Genomic DNA, 15,990 nt, shown 5'->3' with positions numbered 1-15,990 from the left:
TTCATATTTAATATGAGCAATCTTTTCATTCTTGGCAAGAAAGCAAATAAGCATATTTCCTAAAATGTCAAACTTCTCCTTAAAGGAAGCATAAAATTCAGATTGGAAGCTAAACTATGACCGTCTCTTCTTAGCCACAAAACTTGAACCGACGACCCTGTTCCCTCTTATCAATAAATACTCTTCTCCTGACTTGTTGATCACAGGACTGAAGTGAAGCCCGCTTTATACTGCCTGACTCACTGGAAAGGAAGACTGAAGGCTGGAGAATTTCCCAAAGAATAAACCTGGATAACAAGAGCCACCTGTAAAGGAAAGTAAAGCAACTTCAAAACAGACCAGAAGATATTGGACATGGCAAAAAAAGGAAAATCTGGATTATAACCTATGATCCTGTCTAATGATCCAAACTAACACATTCCTCTGTAAAAAAAAAAAAAAAAAAAAAATAATGGATCTGATCTCAAGATTTACAACTCAGTAGATACCTTGCTGATAAACGCAGTATCATTGCTGTGAGGCCTCTGGCATTCCAGCGTCTCTCTAGTTCTGCAGTTATGTAAGTGATCAAGTGGAGGGAAAATTGGAGGGTGGACCTGGAGTAGTGTGGGGAAGGTTGTGATAAATGTTATGAGACTATGAAGACAGGTTAAAGACAGTTTTATTTAGGTTGGGGAGTTTGAAGGCTGAGCCCCGAGGATAACAGCTGTTTTCAGGGATGACTGAACCGAAGCCCGTTTTCTCATACATCAGAAACAGGAAGCAGGGCAGAGTGCCGAGGCAGCGCTCTCCTAATTACAACCACATGACCTCTGACCACACTCATCTGTCAGAGGGAGACAGGATTGAGGTGTAGATGGAGAAAAAAAAAGAGGAAGGGGGGGGGGGGTAATGGAGAGAAAAACAGGTAGGAGCAAATGAGCGGCTGGGAGGTTTATGGAAAGAAAAAATAATGAAATTGGAAGTTGAATGAAAATGCTGCATGTTTGGCAAATCAAAGGTCGCAACTTGAAACACTTGAAATCACAAATTACAACTCTTTAAAACAGAACACCCCAAGATATATGATATAAATCTCCAAAATCTACAGTTACTACTCAATCTACCACCGCTATATAAATAGAGCAGACAGGAAGGCCTGCTGAGGGAGAGATCCAAAGTAAGCAACATAATTTCTGAGGGTTGGAGAGTTATACTCCTTTCAGATGAAGTGGACTTGCTGCAGTGCGTATGTGTGTTAGCTAATGGAGACTGAGACATTGAGGTCATTTGGCTACTTTCTTTGCTACACTGTTGAAGGTGAGTGACGTTTTCTTGGCATGTTTGATGGCAGTCGAGGATTTTCTCTACAATCAGTTAGCAAATGTAGAAATAGAGAAAGTGTCACAAGCACTGTATATTTAAATGGGTGCATGAAAATAAAGCGCAAAAATATGTGTGTGTGTGTTCAGGGCAGAATGTTAAAAATGATTAAAGTTAAATTAAATGGAGACATTGATTAATGGACAAATTTGGATCATCAACGTTGTTACAAATCATCCTCTTGGTAAATGTCTGGACCGAATTTCATGGCAATCCATCCAATAGTTGTTGAGAGATTTCCTTAAAACCACAAATGTCAAACTCAACTCAACTTTTTAATCTTCAAATTTCATGGCGATCCATCCAACAGTTGTTGAGATTTCTGCCTGGACCAAAGTGGTGGAGCGACCTGCCAGCTGACAACATCGCTATTAATAAAGTCATGCTGCTAGTGTGACTAAAAGGTTATAGCTGACATATTGCTAATTACTTGTTAAATGTGGAAATATTGCATTATTTGGAAACTTTTTCTATGTATTCCATATGTATCATGTGTTATACAGTGTATACCCACATAACACATTATAAAAGTTGCTGTAAGTCATCATAATGCATCAACAGTCACATAAGTATGATTATGACACTTAACAAGGACAAGCACACGCTCTCTGGTTAACCATCTTGTTATTCAAAGCCATAATGACTTCAAGTCAGAGTGTATTGGTATCACAGTGTCATAGTGAGACAGAGGAAGAACATAACAGACATAACAGACATAGCATATGCTGATCGTAACGCCAGAGTCCACATTCAGAGCCTTAACCCATTAAACGACACTGTCTCACCCATGGGACATTTTAGCCTCTGTAACTTTGGTTCAGGATCGTTTATACACATTCTGACCTTTTGGTTGTAAAATTTAAAGAGTTGCCTTTCAAATGAGACCACAGTTATGAACCGTAACCTTTTTTATTTTGGGTACATTATTTTCGGGCTTCTGCAGAAAAATGGGGTTGCATAATAAGAGGTTAAAAGATCAGAGCACTGAAAGTGGAACCTTGGCAGCTCAAGCATCACAATGTTTAAAACACCTTATAACCTCTTATGTAAAATAAATTTAAAAAACGATGTGATACCTGAGCTTAGAGTTTCCGAATATCTTCAGTGTATTATATATGTTTTATAATATATGCATAATACAATCTAATTATCTATCAGTATAGATTACTACATGACTAATGACTATATGATTGACTATTGAATACGTCTGGCTTTGTCCATCTAAAACACAGTTATAAGTGGAAGAAACAACTGAAATGTAATCCATCATAGAAACAGAAACTAAGATTGAAAATGAATTTTCATAAAATCACAGTAATTAAGGTGCTTTTCATCCTTTAAAACGAGACCCTAAATAGTTCAGGATCCAACTACTGTACCTATCTTTTTTCACATTTTCCATCTTAGTGTCTCTTTGTTTAGCACTCACCCCTCTCTGTTTCTCCTGTAAAAGCTTCACTACCTAATAATTGGGTAATGGCTCCTAGGAGAGAATTGCCAGAGTGCTGCCGGATGAGTCAGATACGAGGGAGAGTGGGAGGTATGTGGCACTGCCAGACACTGCTCCACGCTCTGTTGGCTTTATTTTATCTTGCAGTGAAGGTCATAAGTTGAGTCAAGAGAAGCAGATTCAGGTCTGTGCAAATGAGGTAAAAATCTTGTCTAGAGCCAACGGAGCGGGCCGGTCAGTGGAGGACAGAGGCAATGACTTGTTCAGAGCATGATTTACACTTTTAACGACAAAATCTAGCATCTACTTACGGTCAGTTTGACTGCTGCAAAGTTGAAGTTTTTTGGTCCATGTTTTAGAGATGTAGATATCTTATTTCTGAGGAACGCAGTGTTGGCATCTCTAGATTTAAATAGGTCCAACCAATCAATCAGTCAGTCAGCAAGTCAGTCAATCAATCAGGTTCTCTCTTCTTCTTAGGATTTTCTGTTGATGACATCAGGGTTTCTGTAAATTTCCATATTCTGAGATACGAAGGGTCCCATCAGGAAACTACAGTACAAGGGCTTAATAGGATATGTACTCGGTATCTCATAGGAATTATATCCATATTGGATGATTTACATCTAATACCAATGTCAGTGCCAGTGCAGGAAGTAGTGTACATGCTCTTTTTGTGGCGAGGCGGAAATTTATGGAGCGTTCACACATATGGCTACAAAGTAAGAGGCAATCTCTGGCCTCTCTTGAATCTGTTGCCCTGTGGTTATGTTGCGTTGAGTAATTTACATATTCTGCTGCAAATGGTACCAACAACACCAATAAACAACAACAATAATTTGTTTCCACGTGCTGTTGTTCTTTTTTAATTCCCATTGAGCTTTTCTTAACTCTCTCTTGTAGTAACTGGGCACCTTGTAAGTCTATAGGGTGGCAGGCTGCAATGCAAGGTCCCAGTCATAGTTTTTGAGTTCATATATGCGAATAGTGCAGTGGTTTATATAAGTGTTTAGTTGTCTAACCCCACCAAATCTTAACCATAATTCATTTGCTTTGCACAGATATGGTAGAAAGCAGGAATTTTCAAAAACATTAGCATTGGATGTAAAACAATGTTGTTACTGAATGGTGCAGTTTTGCAGAATCATCCAATAGTGGCATTCTTGTCTGGCGATAGTGTTGATACTTGAAATGTCGACTTATACAGGCATTAGACTGCATGTTGTCTGCACAAAATGGCACAATCTAACTCACAAGTGGCATAAGGAATGTAAATAACAACACAGAAATAGTTGTTTTCTTCCGTGTAGTGTGTCATAGTGAGAGACAGTCGACTCTGTGTCCTGAGGCCCAGATAGGAGGACTTGCATGTCAGAATGTTTTTACTTTATCTTGCAGAGTCTGACTACATCTACAAAATTATTCTATGGTTGTTAACATTCCTGATCCCAGAAAATTGGCCCTTCCTCTGCAATCACATAAGCATGTCATGCAGTTTTTGAAACGCCGCAAGCAAATTCTCCGTCAGGGTCGCATCAGGACCATCACCGTATCTGACATAGTGACCATCTGAAAAGACATAAATGTCGTGTAGTCTGATCCTGCCATTGGTGTACCATGATTAAATCATAACTGATTGACCTGTTGCATCTACCACACAACATCGCACTGCCAGTATTTCTGTAAAATCCCTTTTTAAACTGCAGTGAAAGCAAGGCCAAGGTTTTCTGGAGGACATACATTGGCAGATGTACAGCCAGAAAAAAACGCTTATCTCTCTATCTGAGGCTAATTCAGTCGTTTAGTTTTCTGAGCCAGAGGAGGCAGCTGACAGGGCAATCCTCGAGGAGACGGATAAGGTTTCTCTTCTGATCCAGGCCCTGATCTGCCCCGATGCTCTCTGTGGGCTGAAGAACAAATGCCGACTCCTAAAACACACGCCCCAGGTCAGAGCTCTTATCAGCTCCCTGCACAGTGTGCGGTGTCGAGCTGGGAAGGAGTAAGCTGATTCTCTGGTCGATACTTGAAGACATTTTGTATATCGGAGTCTGCATGCTGGGGTGTATGTGTGAGCTGCCAAAGTGCTACAGTATATGCAGATAATATGAGTGTAATTTATGCGTGAACAAACTAGAGTCTCATTTGTCAAACTCCAAAAGACTATTTTGCTCAGGATGTTCTTACACAGTGTCCTGTGATTTGAATTACTTGAAAAACTCATTTTTGCTTTTAATCTTGTGTGAATCTGGTGTCTCTGTAACCTGTAAAATGAAAGTTCCACAGCAAATTACCTACCTGAAGTACTCTGTTGAGGGTCCTGATTTCTTCTTAAAATTTCAGATCGAGCATAATAGTAGCTGCAGTGGAAATTCACAAGGCTCATCCAGGCACACGGCATGAAAACACATCCATTTTCCATCACCTATCCAGCTCTGGGTCACGGTGCCAACATGCTAAACTTGGTAACCCAGAAGCCCTTCTCCACAATCATATCTTTTTATTCGTCCTGGGGCATCCCAGGCCAGATGGGATATATAACCCCTCCAGCATGCTCTGAGTCTGCCTCAGGTCTCCTCTCAGTTGAACGTGACCTGATTACCTCCACATGGAGGCATCCAGGGGGCATTATGATCAAATGAGTGAAACACCACAACAGGCTCCTTTCAGCAGGAGGAAGCAGCAGTTATACTTGTGGAGCTCTTCACTCTAGCTTAAATCAATGAATTAGTACACATATGCTTTTGTTTGTCCCACAAATGTGATGTATAAATCACAGCTGTGTAGGGTAAATTCTTAAATCATGTCAAGTCCTCATGTAAAAGTCAACCGCAAACAAGGCTTATAATAAACTACTCAGAAAGTAGACAATTCAACCAGAAGTTGCGAACGCTGTATTTAAAATACAGGCCAATCGGGTCACGTCCATTCTTGACCTTAGAAACAGTTGTTGAGAAAACATTATCACCACAAGGTCCGTTTAGTAGCGTGGATGTCTGGATGGAGGATGGGCAAGTAGAGCATCAGATTTTCATACAGGAGACCAGAGTTTGAGTCCTGACCTGTGATTATAACCAACGTTTTATCAACCGTCATTGTCATATGATTATCAGTCAATGTTCAAATTTCTATTTAATGAATGCATTAATCCACTAAGTGTATGTGAAAGGATAAAAAGTTCACATACAGCTACGGTATGCAGCTTTTCTCCCCCCAGGCAGCTCAATGAGCTTTATCTGGTGAAAAGCCATCCAGGTCTTGGGGCTATGACTCCCCTTCATTTGGATGAAGTCAAACTTTGCTAGATGTCTCTCATGGCAAGGCAATCTACAACCATGACAGAAACTATCACCCTGTGCTATTGCTGAAGGGTTAAAAAGTGGTAATGAATACAACAACACACAGCTTGGAATGAATATTTTATTTTGAAAGTGCCGGGAGGCAAAGCAATTTTCTCTCAGAAGGCCCAGAGTTTGTTGCTGTTTATAAGCATGTAGACTCATGTAGTTTTGTATCCCAGGTCCTGCAACTGGGTTAATAAGAGACAGTTTAAGTCTGTGTCACACTTGCATAGTTTTGTTCTGGTCAATTACAGGAGCAGAACCAAACATTATACAGTATATATGCAATAAAAAGTTAAAACCTTGGTGGCTACAATGTAATTAGATGTGCTAGTTTTAAGGTCTTGGTATTGTGGATGCTGGCTCCCTGCCATGGCTTACTGGAACACTTAATTTGAATGAGGTCATCTTTAATGCTATTAGTAACAGCTATGCTTGTGTGAGCAAAGTAAAGAATACATTTTACACAAAGTTAAGTGGTTTTATCCTTCAAATTATTGTATAAGCACAACAAAATCTCACTGTGCAAGTTACCACATTTGGAAATTTTGTAGTGACTGATTGAAAAACAGCAATTTTGATGTGATTTGAACTTTTGACCATTTCAGTTACTTGCTGCTACAGAGTTCAACAGCCTGCAGAGTTACAGGTTTCAGTTTTAAATCACTGCTGTATCATCAGGATTTTGTCTTGTTGGGAGTTTGGAGATGGTTCCTGCTGGTGTGTGTCTCAAAGCGCCTCAATGGATCCTAACTATTAAATATCTTTGGAATTCTGAATGAATCAGCAACATTTTCCTGCAAACTGAAGTAAAAACTAAAAAAACAAGGGACTGGATCAACCTTGTCGAAAGGGATTGAATTTTGGCAAGTGTTTATTTGCTGTAAGCTGCTATCTCTGCTTTGTCATGACACCTGAGGAGAGCGCAAACAATCCCTCAGACGAAACCATCTCCGTGGCACAGGTGCATGAACTGCTACATCAACAAAAGTATTTGTATAAGACACCGCTGCATCAGCAGGAGTGAAACTTTAAATCTTGTGTTGAAATCTTTGTTGATTCCTCCTTCAAGAAGATGGATGAGTTGTTAAAGGAAGAACGTGATCTCAGAGTGAGTGTGGAGTTCACCCAGAGGAAATTTGATGATTCAAAGCTGATACCAGTAAAAATATCAAGAACGATGATGAAACAAGCTGCAAACGTTTTTTCTCTTCGCTCAGTGACAAAATGGAATATCCCGACGGCCAGACAAGACAATGGGAACACTGATGGCATTCAGGAATTTGTCAGCGAAAAGTGGTTTGATACAGAAGACAAAGTGAGAAAGCAGCTGTCCGAGAAGCTACGAACTGACTCCCGGAAAACTGAGCTGGAGATGGATGCCAAGCCCCGGTCTATTAATGTCAAGTTTCTTCGTAACAAAGATAACTGGACATACGACTAACAGTAATAAAACCAAATTCCTGAAAGGCTCACGTGTTTTCATCAGTGAGTACTAACCAGAGTGTGTCCGCCAAAAGTGAAAGGAATTTTTACCAACTATCATCATCCAGCTACAAGGACTACAATAGACTTGAGGCCACAGTGCCCTCAGTTGCAATGTAACTTTGTATTTAAATTTTGGTTCTCATAAGGGAGTCATGAACTTATCCAGACCAACTTTGCATCAACAACCCTCGGTCAGTCTGTCTGACTTCCGGTCTCTCCTCCATCTCTTGGGCAGCAGCAGCTCCGTCTGCTCTGTTTGTGGTGTAGACAGCCAACTACAGCTACGCTTTGCTGCCCAAATGTCCTGCTAATAGTTACAGAAGCTGAATCACTCACAACAATGTTTGTATCTGCAATAAACAACAACACACAGGTCAAAATACACGCATATACCCACTCACATACACTGCAGGCACTCATTTGGTCATGCACACACGCACACACGTGCATACAAAATGATGTGCTGTCTGGCTTCGTTTTTGTGGTTGCAAATTACAGAGTGGCTCACCCTGGTTAGCCTGACCCGGGCTTTACTGAGAAGAAGCTTGACTCAAATACACACACACACACATACACACACACATATGCACACACACAGCAACGTGCAATACAGGAGCAATACCCATCTATTCAGCCCGAGGCCTTCTGTAATCTCTGCCATCCAGCTCTGCCGCAGCTATCCAGAGTTTTCCATCTGCAGTAGGTTTATATGAGTTATTGTCATTAACATTGGCACAGGCCTCTGGCTCTCCCCAACCTGATTTCTCTTTCATTTTTGTGTCATTTCTACTCAGTTTGATAGGAAACTGTGAAGAGTGGCAGGAATGTACTGTAGGAAAGAGGAAACTTAATCATTTTAATCATTTAGAAACCTAATAGACAGTTAGTGTACGCTGTGTGGAATGTGTTCAAAGTTTGCCTTTATTCATTTTCTGAGGGACGAAAGTGTTTTGCTTCTCAAGGGATTGTGGAATAGCAGGCAGAGTGAGATTCACCAGCACTGCAAGAAAAATGAGAGGTCAAAGGTTGACGAGTGAAATTTGACTTGAAGCTTGTAGTAGTTTGGCACAAAGTTGCCTTCTCAGCTCTCCTTAACATCAGGTTAAAAATTTCCAGTGTGAAGAATAAATGCTTGAATGAAGCATTCGCTTGTGTGAGATATATTCCATTTCCAAATAACAACAATATTCAATAATAGTCAATATTTTTTATAATAACAATGTATCAAATAACAATGTGTAATGTCAGAGGCATTGCTCATAGTGATGAACCTGCAGAGAATTATCACCCGATTCTTCAGATCATTTTTCAGAGTTTTAGTTCATTGTTCAGCTGTCTGGCTGCAACTTTACTGTTTTGGTTCACTCTCAGCACTCTCATAGCATTGTTTTCGGCTGCAGCAGCATTTTCAGAGAAAAATCTCTAAAAACCCACAGTACACTACCTGCTCAGCACCCGACCCAGTGGGTTGGAAAGGAATGGGCCCCCCCCCAAAAAAAGTTTAAGAGTGGGCTTAAAACTTTCCTTTATGATAAAGCTTGTAGTTAGGGCCGGCCAGGCTCACCTTGGACCAGCCTTTAGTTATGATGCTATAGGCCTAGACTGCCAGGGGACCTCCCATGATGCACTGAGCTCCTCTCTACTCCTCCCCCTCTCCATCTGTATGCATTCATGTACAATTAATGCATTTTACTAACTTGGCTTCTTCCCTGGAGTTTTTGTGCTTTCTTGTTTCACAGGAAAATCAAGAGTTCAAGTTGTGGGCCTTGGCTGCGGGGGTGATGGCTATTATTGCTATTAGTATTATAAGTCATATCTCTATTATTATTATCGTTGTTATCATTATTATTGTTGTTATTATGCTTCTCTGTGTCTCTCTCCCCCCTCCCCCTCTCCCTCCTTCTTTCTCTCTCAACCCAACCTGTCAAGGCAGATGGCCGCCCACCTAGAGCCGGGTTCTACTCGAGGTTTCTTCCCGTTAAAGGGGAGTTTTTCCTTGCTGCTGTTGCCAAGTGCTTGCTCATGAGGGAATTGTCGGGTCTCTGTAAATTAAAGAGTACGGTCTAGACGTGCTGTATGTGAAAAGTGCCCTGAGATAACTTTTGTTATGCTATATAGATAAAATTGAATTGAATTGGAGGCAGCTCACAATTTTAGAGCCATTATTGTGAAACTAACACGTTTTGTACTGTGGACCAATGTAGCTATTACACATTTTGATGTGTGTGACTGGGTTGCAGTACCAAATGGCAAACAGATCAAGTCAGAGACTAGTTGGTGAACACTGTGGAGCATTTAGCAGCCAAAGGGTCACACTAAGCTAGCTAAAGGAGACTGAACATTGGACAGACACATGACTCCAAATGAATAATCATGTTGCACCGTAGCTGCTGGATGTGGAAATAAGCTTTTTGCTAACAAGCTCAACTTATCAAAAGGTGATGATATGTCAGTGTTGTGTTCACTACTTGTTTCTGCTGCTCCCGATGGGCCCAAAAAAAAAAAAGAAATCAGTTACTGCAGGTTTAAATTTATTTCTTGGAACAATCATAGAAGAACTCCAAATGGAAACATATGACAGCTTTTCCATGTTGTTGCCTGGTATATTCCCTCCTGACTACGATGCTTCCAAATGCAGCTCATGTTTCCATCATATTAAAGGGGCCGTATTATACCCCTTTTCCACAAGTTAACGCAGTTCCCTTGGGTCTATAATAAAGTGTCTCTGACATGCTTTGGTCAAAATACCACAAGGATCAAACACCACAGCAGCCTTCTCATCCTGTCTGAACAGCCCCGTTCAGAACGGCCGGTTTGGGTGTAAATAAACTTAGATTGTGCTGTGATTTAAATCAATAAACAGATCAAAAGGATGCCGAAATAACTACATCATGATGTCGATTTGTAAAAAGTCTGAACTCATCCTTTGCCAGGTCTGTCCGCCAGACGACAAGAAAACAACTTTTAAAATGCTTGTTTTCTTAATAGAGTTCCAATTGATCAGAGCTATGCTAACACTGTAGCTGCTCCAGCCACGCTCAGAATAACGTCATCTAAAGGCATGAATATGGCAGCGATGTTATTGTTTATACACATAGATATCTACATACTGTGTAACTTTATATATATATATATATATTAACTATAGTAAAACTTTATATTGAAACTGTGTATTGTGTAAAACTCACCGGCATTTAAGATGTTTTTTATTGATGACAGTAGCTGAGGTAGAGTGTGACTCCGGTGTTAGCTCCAGCTAGATTGAGAAGTGAGATTAAAGATAAATCCACTTAATCCCGAAAGTTTAAAATACAAACTCCTCCTGCTGGTAAACTGCTCCAGATCAGAACAGAATCGGGTGTTTATTCCTCCAGAAGACAAGACAGCAGCAGCGACGCACAACTCTTCGGCTCTGCTTCTCAGCCGGTTCTCTCCTGTGGAGCTTGCCGGCGCTCAGCAGCTGTTTATCGGCAAGCAGCAGCTCTGTCCTCCGTTCCAGCCCCGCGATGCGTGCAAATTATTTGCCCTTAGCGTAATTTAGCTCAAATCTGAATGGCTTGTTGAATCACAAGAGTAAAGAGCAAGTCATCCCACACCAAATGGACTGGGTGGTCTTATTTCACAGTTTGTGTGTTAGTAGGCACATCAGTGCACAAGCACTGAAAAAGTGAGTTTTCCTCAATATGGCTACTTTAAGAAACCGGGTGACAGATTTTTTAATGCTACAAAAAGTAAAATTGACTTTTCCAATGGAAGAAGCATCTGATTTCACATATGCTTGTTAACTGTATGTTGCATGTAGTTTGTGCCTAAAGTACAACAAATATAAAGTTCATTCATCCCTCAACAATTGTGTCTCATATATATGAATGAAGTTGGACAAAACACCTGCACTGTTAACTGCATTCTTACGTCTTCCTCTTACTTTCAAGACAGTATCAATGTTCTCTTAGATATTATCTTTACATTACATTATATTATACAGTATTAACCATAAACGGTGTAACAGGAACATTGTATACTGTACCTCTCTGATCTACCAGACAGCCCATCATCTTCCTGCAGGGATAAATTATGTGTCTGTTTCTTTGCCAGTCATTTCCTTCCTCAAAATCAATTTTGCCAATGTAGTACATTTAATTTTCTGTTCTGTTCCCAACACATCACTTGTAATTTTGGAGAAAAGTTTTTAATTGAATGATCATTAGCTGCAGAGATAGTGGTGTAAATCATCAGCAATTAGGAGAATCACAAAGAGGATATTGCAAGTTGATGAGATTACCTTTATTGATTGATGCTGATTCAAAAGTGATGGCATTAGGCCAACAAAGAATACAGATGTTAACTGCTTAATAAAGACGTAGGAGAATGAAAGGATAGTATTGGGATATACCTGAAAGAAAGTATTAATTATGTTGATGTATAGTGAGGAAAATGTTCTTTATACCTAACGAAAATGGATTTTTTTTATGGTACAATTCATAGTCCAAACTAAAAAGCATCAGGCTGTACCAATTTCCATCAAAAGATACATTTTTATTTGATGTTATGGAGAAGAAACAATATGGACAAGGTATAAAAATATGCCTTGACTGTCAGTTCTGTCCTGTAACAATCTGTGAATTATGACTCAAATATCAGCTTTAATAATACGCTGCTGTTGCTGTCTGCAATTATTCAAATGCTACCAGTGAAGGAACTTCCTGCCAAAGTTATTCCCTGAAAGGAAACGCTAAGTCTCAACAAACTAGGCAACCCTGCTGACTGCTGCATGTTGGATTATAGCATTGGACTGATGAGGATGTCTGTCTGTCAGCAGTGTGTTTGATTGAGCTCTGATGGAGCTTTTCAAACAGAACAGGGCTCCTGAGAGGTAGAGAAAGTAATGCGATGTTTGATTTATACAGTACAACTCATGACACGTTGTACAAACAGGTATCTGTTAAGAGGTGTGTAAGTAAAGGGAGAACTTGACAGTGGTGCTGCTGTTTTAGTTGAAAACACTGGAAACTGGCTGCAGCAGGAGGTGAGATCATACAGTATGTCTGCTGATTTGACTGGTTATAACTCTGATCATGTAACTATAACAAACCTTTAATCAAGGGGATTGTGGGTCACATTCAGCACTGAACATGAAACATTAATTTTATTCATCTACAGCAAGGTAAATTATTTACTTGTAGACTTAGTAGCTAAGTCCACTATATCCACTCAATATATAAAGACAAGAGAAGAAAAATGAGTAGAAAAAAAATATAGGCTACTTGATTACACTGTATATATTTTTTAACACTTCAAGGGGGCTAACATGCTTTTTGAGATTAATTTATTCATTTATTTACTATTATGTTGTTGGATGTCTATGTTAAACAAGGTCAAAGTTCAGACACTTAAGGTGAACTTATGTAAAAATGCTCCCTGAAAGTCAAACACTAGGCCTCAGCCTCTTCAAAACACTCCATTTGCACAGTTACCTCTGCTGAACTGACGTCAGGCTGTTTGTGCATACCCACAAACGGCCATCCGTTACGTAGCCTTTGTCACTCAAGTTGTTGCTAAAGTTGTTCCATGTGTTGTTCGAGTTGTCCACTCGCATATCGGATTCAGGCTCCAACACGTATGGATGTATTTGAGAAGTTGACGTGATGCAACTGTTTGTTTCCGAAAACTGGCCAATCAGAACAGAGTGGGCTTATCAGGGGGAGGGCCTTAAAGAGACAGGAGCCTGTTTCAGACAGAGGCTGTAAGTAATGCAAAGATGTTCCAGTAGAGAACATAAATATAGATCTTGAAATGTGCGTGATACGTCCCCTTTAAACAAAAAATAAATGTTTGATTCTAATGCTTTACGATGGGGAAACATTACTATGCCGAGTAGTGACCAGAAACAAGTCTTTTAAAGGGAAATACTGACATCATAATAATCTTGGGGGTCACCAAAATTATTGGAGAGTATCCTCTGGCAACCACAAACATAATGATAATATGGCCAGTAGTTAATTTTTAGAAATTTAATTTCTTTTGCATTGTGTTTAATACCATCCAGTGTTAATACATTTGCTTCTGTCTTTGTGCATATTCATGCATCTTGCTGCCTGTCTGCCTTTATGCATATTTTATATCTGTATTGTGCGTGCACTCTACGTGTGAGTGTCTTCAGGTATTTTAAGGCCATTGTTCAAGGGTCACTGCCCACCTCAGACTCAGAAAAACAACAGCAGTACATTCCTGTGTGTGTGTGGCTGGGACGGGTGCTGTTACACCCTTGTCCGTTGTGGCCGATCTGGCACTTCAACTGGACATTAACTGGATGTTTAGACTCACAGTCGTTCCTTCTTCCCAGCTGAATGTCACCGTGGTGTCATGGCCTCAAATTACCCTTTTGTTGTCCCTTGTGTATCCCAAACATGGACCGCTGCTGTTGAATTTGTAGATATTTTAGGATGTTTTATATTTAGTTTGTTTTTCACAGTGCACGTGTTGTATTTTTGTATGACGTCTATATAGGCACAGTTATTGCCTCCTGTTTTTAGCGCAGTGTTTTGTTGTGTCAGTAATTTGGTGGTGAAGTTATCAGTAATCTTGCAGATGAGTGCCTTGATGTATGATAATTATAATAGTTCAACAATCATTTTGCCCTCTGTATGATGTATGATCAATAATGCTAAAAGGTCCAATAATGTACAATAATTTGATCATTTTGTGACAGTATCATGCATCTCTTCTCACATGATGTCTTTCCAGCCAATCTGGACACTTGCAGATTTTGGAGCAGCCTGTTTGAAGATTGCACAGCGGTGGGCTTCAGCTGATCAGGTGAGCGTGTAGATGCTACAACTTGTTTTGTTAGAGTTTACTATTATAGCCTTTAGTTTATTGAACAGCTGTGCTTTTGCTTCAATGTTGACATTTTTATTTGAGTGAAAGATTACGCCCTTCCACCTATCATATAACTACGTCAGCAATTTTTTATTTATTCTTTTTAAACAATGTGACTGGATCTGTAGGTGGTTCATCTCAGTAAATACCAGTTTTCTGAAATGACACATTTAAGCTTATTTATTCTCTTGGCTATGACTTGCGTACGATAATTTTCCTCAAAATCAGATAATTGTAAGTCTCTGGTACGACAATTTGGTAATAAGTATCAATCTTGAGATCAGTTTTACAGTCACCTTAGCTGACTTTTTTAATTTCAGTGATTAGAAGCATGGCTGGATTACTAATTAAGGGTGGGAAACAGGTACCCAAGACCCCCAGAAAGCCCAGATTCACCTCATGCTACTTGGTTTTGGTAATTTAATCAACTCCAAATTTGTAAGGGAATTTGCACCACTTAAAAGAATAGTTCAACATTTTGGGAAATGTGCTTGTTTGCTTTGTTGCTGAGAGTTAGATGAGAAGATTGATACCGATCTCCAAAAACAAAATGTCAAACTATTGTTTTAAGTACAATATCTGTACTGCACTATTACTTAAATTTGAGGTCCAACTTGTGGAAGGGCACTGTGTCAAAATCTAGTTTTAAGACCTTATTCACTAGCTGAGACCATGCCAAGAACATTAGATTTCAAATAGTTTAATAGAGATAATAAAGAGAGCTGATATGTTGATGGATGGGTTGGAGAACCTGATGAAGGATTAGGGACAGAGGGATGAAGTGATGGGGGGAGGAAAGGGGTGAGGTGTGAGAGTTGAGGAACACAGAATGGAGAGTTGAGGGTCGATGATGGATGTACGGTATGTCGACTGGACGACGACTGCCGACGGTGGAAAGGTAGGAGGGAGACGGTTGAGACTCTGAGTGGGGAAACTGTCTCTCCAGTCCATCGCCTGGATAGAGCCCCCTGTTCCCGTGTTAAAACGGTTGATGAAAAGAGAGGGGTTAGGGTGGGAGGGACTTGCAACTGAGACGAGGGGAGAAGAACTGATGGGGTATGCCTAAATACTCCGTTGTGCGGAAGTGGGATGTGTACTTGACGTGGTCTCTGTTCCTGAACTTTGTTTATAAATCTATAAACTTCAGTTATAGTTTACATTTTGCTCACGTGGTGCATATTATTAAAAAGAAGTCGTTTAATCAAATTGCATTGCAACTAATTGACACTCTATGACCAATTAGTTTTATTGTAGCATATGAGGAACTTAGAGATGACAGGGTACGGTACATACACAAAGAGTGGGAGGGGGGTCAATAGGGGCCTAACCTGTAATAGTTTAATCCAACCATGATTAGAACTTGTGTTTCTAGCCTGGTCAAAATGACTGACAGTTTACCAATGTTGAATTTGTGATCAGTTTCCAGGTATTAAGAGCATGTTGAGTTTGTAATTTAGAGGTATGTTTTGTTTT

General features: G+C 39.9%; 1 long non-coding RNA gene across 2 annotated transcripts; it reads right to left on the bottom strand.

Annotated features, from left to right (window-relative positions):
- Window positions 1–3: 3 nt before the first annotated feature.
- On the bottom strand, window positions 4–3,229 carry LOC121887946. Of its 2 annotated transcripts, none has more exons than XR_006093093.1 (3): window positions 3,124–3,229; window positions 489–596; window positions 4–305 (listed from the first exon to the last, which is right to left on the bottom strand). It is a non-coding gene; the product is annotated as an uncharacterized LOC121887946 (long non-coding RNA). The 2 variants fall into 2 exon arrangements; XR_006093091.1 differs by lacking the exon at window positions 3,124–3,229 and adding an exon at window positions 2,792–3,002.
- Window positions 3,230–15,990: the final 12,761 nt, after the last annotated feature.

The sequence above is a fragment of the Thunnus maccoyii genome, chromosome 2 (assembly GCF_910596095.1).
Source record: "Thunnus maccoyii chromosome 2, fThuMac1.1, whole genome shotgun sequence".
Taxonomy (NCBI): domain Eukaryota; kingdom Metazoa; phylum Chordata; class Actinopteri; order Scombriformes; family Scombridae; genus Thunnus; species Thunnus maccoyii.
This window is presented reverse-complemented; position numbering and strand designations above follow the sequence as displayed.